General features: G+C 47.0%; 1 pseudogene; it reads right to left on the reverse strand.

Annotated features, from left to right (window-relative positions):
* Nucleotides 1–3,096: 3,096 nt before the first annotated feature.
* LOC127484805 (large ribosomal subunit protein uL13-like) lies at nucleotides 3,097–4,315 on the reverse strand (annotated as a pseudogene).
* Between the last annotated feature and the right edge of the window lie 943 nt (nucleotides 4,316–5,258).

Here is a 5,258-nt window from a genome sequence, read left to right on the forward strand (position 1 = left end):
GATCTTCAATTCCTCTCTCTCTCACTCTGAGAATCCAATCACCTCTGCTTCTGTGGTGTTTTCACCCAACAGTTTCCTCCTTTCCATTACCGCAGCTAGTTTGCTAAATCAGCCTTGCATTACTGCATGCAAGTCATGATTAGTACTGGAACTCACTAGCTGGTCTTCCTTTCTAAAAGCCCCCTGCCCTCTAATCCATTCTTCACCCTGTTGCCAGATTTGCCTTCCCTGAAGCACAGAGCTAACTGGAGAAGCTCTTTCCTGAAAGTTGTAATGTAGTACATATTTATAGGATTTTTAACACTCATTTGTGCCAAGCAATGTGCTAATGTTCTAGGAATCTATAGACAAGCATGATATCTTCATCCTTCTAGAAGCTCATAGACAAGTAGGGGAGACATAAACAATATGACATAGTGTGATAAGTTCAGTAGCATAGATGTAGAGATACCACAAAGTGTGTGAACGCAGAAGAGGAAGTAACTAAATTTACCAAGATGGAGAATGGGATAGTTCTGCTGAAGATATGCTGTTTGAGTGGAATCTTTTTTTTTTAAGATTTATTTATTTGAAAGGTAGCATTATAGAGAGACAGAGAGAGAGAGAGAGAGAGAGAGAGAGAGAGTCTTCCAACCGCTGCTTCACTCCCCAGATGGCCGTAATGGCCGGAGCTGGGCCAATCCGAAGCCAAGAGCCAGGAGGCTTCTTCCAGGTCTCCCACATACGTGCAGGGGCCCAAAGACTTGGGCCATCTTCTACTGCTTTCCAAGGCCACAGCAGAGAGCTGGATTGGAAGTAGAGCAGCCTGGTCTCAAACTGGAGCCCATATGAGATGCCAGCAATGCAGGCGGTGGCTTTACCTGCTGAGTGGAATCTTAAAGATTGAGTCAAATTTTACCAGACAGAAAAGGATATCAGGTAGAGCAGAGTACTTGAGAGGTAAGCATTGTAGCACAGTGATTAGGCTGCCACTTGGGACGCCCATATCCTACATCAGAGTACCCAGGTTCAAGTCCCACCTCCGCGTCCCCATTAGCTTCCTGGTAACTTGTACCTTGGGAGGCTGCAAGTACTTGGGATGTACTTACCAGATGGAGTGAGTTCCTGGCCTCAGGCTTCAGCCTGGCCCAGCCCTGGCTGTTGTGAGCTCTTGGGGAATGAACCAGAGACTGGAAGATATATGGATGGAAGACTCTCTCTCTCTCTCTCTCTCTCTCACTGTGCCTTTCAAATAAATAACACTTTTAAAAACTTATTGATAGGGCCGGTGCCCTGGCTCACTAGGCTAATCCTCCACCTGCGGCGCCAGCACACTGGGTTCTAGTCTCGGTCAGGGTGCCGGATTCTGTCCCGGTTGCTCCTTTTCCAGTCCAGCTCTCTGCTGTGGCCCGGGAGTGCAGTGGAGGATGGCCCAGGACCTTGGGCCCTGCACCCCATGGGAGACCAGGAGAAGCACCTGGCTCCTGGCTTTGGATTGGCGCAGCGCGCCGGCCGCAATGCGCCAGCAGCAGCAGCCACTTGGTGGGGTGAACCAACAGTAAAAGGAAGACCTTTCTCTCTGTCTCTCTCTCTCTCTCACTGTCTAACTCTACCTGCAAAAAAAAAAAAAAAAAAAAAAAAAAAAACACTTATTGACAGGGAGTCTCAAGAAAACTGAATTATATGGCCCAGGGTGTATTAGTTTGGTAGGGCTGCCATTACTAATTACCCCCAAATCGGGTGGCTTAAAACAACAGAAAATTTATTTTCTCACAGTTCTGGAGGTCAAAAGTCTGAAATCAAGGTATCTTCAAAGTTGGTTCCTTCTGGATGCTCTGAGGAACAATTCGTTCCACATCTCTCCTCTCTTCTGGTGGCTGCCAGCAATTCTTGGCATTTCTTTGTTTGCAGACAGATCACTCCAGCAATGTGCCATTGCTGATTAAGCCACCACATGCAATCCCACGTGGACGCCTGTTCGAGTCCCAGCTGCTCCCTGCTAACGCACCTGGGAAAGCAGTAGAGGATGGCTCAAGAGCTTGGGCCCCTGCCATCCAAATGGGAGACCAGGATGGAGTTCCAGGCTCCTGACTTTGGCTTGATCTAGCCCTAGCCTTTGTAACCATCTGGGGAAAGAACCAGCGGATGGAAGATCTCTCTCTCTCTCTCTCTCTCTCTCTCTAACTCTACCTTTCCAATAAGTAATTATTTTTAAAAGGATCCTTTTGCCAAAGAAGATGACATTCACAGGTTCCAAGCAGATATGTCTTTTTGGAGGCCACATTTAATCCATCAAAGAGGGCATTCTCCAATTTAACAGTCTTCAAAAGCTACTCTTGACATTCAGGATAAAGTCCAAGTTCCAATAATCCATTCCAGCCACAGTGGCTGTATCATATTTTTTTACTCTCTATAACTGGGATTAGCCTCTCCCTAACTTTTTTGTGGCTTAAAATCCTTCATGGTTTTTTAGAATGGCCCAAATCCAGAACACTGACAACATCAAATGTTGGTGAGAACACAGGGCAACAGAAATTCATTCATTTTTGGTGGGAACGCACAATGGTATAACCACTTTGGAAGACGGCTTGGCAGTTTCTTACCAAACTAAACATACTCATACCAGATGATCCCAACAGTCATGGTATTTCCCCAAAGGAGTTGAAAACACATCCACATAGAAACCTGCATACAGATGTCTTTTCTTTTTTAATCTGGGGTTTTTAAGTAGGTGGACATTTATTCATATTTTTTAAGATTGATTTATTTATGTGAAAAGCAGAGTTACAGGGAGTGAAGGAGAGACAGAGAGGGATCTTCCATCCCCAGTTCACTCCCCAAATGATTGCAATGGCTGGGACTAGGCTAGGCCGAAGCCAGGAGCCTGGCATTCCATTCAGGTCTCCCACATGGATGGCAGGGGCCCAAGCACTTGGGCCATCTTCTGCTGTTTTCCCAGGTGCATTAGCAGGGAGCTGGAGCAGAAGCTGAGCAGCTCGGGCTCCAGCCCATGCACATAAGCGATGTTGGAGTCCCAGGCTGCTGTTTAACCCGCTGCACCACAACACCAGCCCCCAGGTTTTTTGTTCGTTTGGAGGAATAAAGTTTTTATTGGGCTCAGACCAGGAGGCTGTGAGTTTTGAGGCTCTCTGTGAATTTCTTAATTGTCTTCTCCATGTCCTTTTCAGCTCGTTTCCATAGCCTCAATGAGCTTTCGGTAATGGACCTTGGCCTTCTCCGTGCCCTTTTTCTCCAGGATGGCTGCCACTGCCTGGTGCTTGATGCCAACCTCATGAGCCAGGCGCTTCAGGTAGGGAAACTTCCTCATGGGTTCCAGATGCCATCCACTTGTTCCTGTCATAGGGTGCGGGATCCCATCGAACATCTTGAAGCAGTCCAGGTCAGCCTGGCCCTGCGTGGTCTTGTGGGGCCACATGCCTTGTTGGGTTCGCCAAAGAGCACGGTGGGGGCCCTGGAAGTGAAGGTACCACGGTAATGGATGGTGTTCATATTCACTTTGGGAGCAGGGACTGGGTACTTTAGCTTATTTCCATAGAATTTGCCCGAACTGCTGATACTCTTGCAGTGCACAAGCACTGTCTTCCAGCCCAGCAGTACCTGCTTGGCCATGATGGCCCCCAGGCACCCCAACACATGACCTCAGCCATCCAGCTGTAGAACCTGCCCCCTCTGCCATCTTTGGCAGGTGCCGGGGCAAGAAGCTGCACACAGATGTTTATAGCATAAACACCAATTGCCAATACTTGGAAACAATCACCCTGACCTTCGGCAGGACAAACTTATAGTAATCCTGATCATGGAATATCGCTCAGCACTAAAAAGAAATGAGCTGTCAAGCTATGAAGAAGCATGGGTGTAATCTTGAGTGAAAGAAGCCACTATAGGAAGGCCACATACTGTATGCCAGGGGTTGGGGGTGAGGGAGGGATGATTAAGCAAAGACAGAAGGTTGTTAGGACAGTGAAAATATCCTGTATGATACGCAATGCAAGATACATGTCATGTAATTGTCCAAACCCACAGACTATTCAATATGGAGAGTGAGCCTTAGTGTACACCATGGCATTTGGGTGCTAATGAGACAAATGTAACTACACTGGTGGCAGATATGGAGAAATGGGGGAGGCTGTGCATGTGCTGGGGCAGGGCTTCCTGGGAACTCCCTGTCCCGTACATTGCTTCCAATTTTGCTGTGGACTACTCCCCCAAAATTTGAAGTCCTTTGTTTTTTTTTTTTTAAACTTCAAGGTTAGTTCAAATGTTACCTTCTTCGAGATGTTCCCGTCTCCCAATCAGAATCAATTTTTGTTCGCATTGTGATTCAATGCCATTTTGCTCTTTTTATGACTTTTATTACAGCACTCCGGTTATCTCTTCTATAAGAAGACAATATTATAATAGAAAGAATCTGGCTCTGGAAGTAACAAAGAATTTGTGTCTGAAAGTAACAAAGAATCAAGTGGCAGCTGTGCTACTCAGTAGCTGTAGAATACTGGGCAAATGAATTTTGGCTCTTTGAAAATCAGCTGCCTCGTCCACAACAGCAGTAATCCCTAAATCGGTGAGGCTGTTTGTGGCTTCTAGGAGAAAATGTCTGAAAAGTACCTGACACAGCAGGTGCCTCTCCCCTAAAGCAAGGGTTGTTGATCTGGAACTCGGGAATACTTCGGTGACACGTGAGTGAGCTTCAAGGGATCTGGGACTCTCCCTGGAAACTATGTAACATCTTGTATGTCCACGTGAACACTTTTCTGGGAAGAAGGTTCATAGCTTTTCTCTGGATTTTCAAGGGTCCGTGTATCAAAAAAGATTTGGAACCTCTGAGCTTTTTTTTTTTTTTTTTTTTTTTTTTTACACCATAAAGGCCTTCAGGAATTAGGCCAGCGTTTCTAGGCTTAATAGGTGCTTTCTCGTGCATACATAGTTTCTGTTGTTCACGACAGTCCTTTGCAGGAGGTATTAGCAAACACATTTTTTTCAAGATGAGGGAACTGAGAAACGGAGTGGCCTGCACAAGGTAGTTTGTAACCAAGGCAGCTTTCTGGAATACTTATTCTAGGCCAAAAAGCGATCTGGGCACTGGGAACCAGGTACCGGTCGGAGGTCAGCACCAGAGCGGCCTCCCTCTTGGGGGGTTTGCAGCCCCCTGCATTGCATCGCTTTGGGCGGGCTCGCGCACCTTTCCCAGGTTTCTGGCAAGTGAAATTGACTTTCCGCCGCCTGGGTCGAAAAGCTCCCGGGGCGCGGAGCTCCGCCCC

Source organism: Oryctolagus cuniculus, chromosome X, assembly GCF_964237555.1.
Source record: "Oryctolagus cuniculus chromosome X, mOryCun1.1, whole genome shotgun sequence".
NCBI classification, from domain to species: domain Eukaryota; kingdom Metazoa; phylum Chordata; class Mammalia; order Lagomorpha; family Leporidae; genus Oryctolagus; species Oryctolagus cuniculus.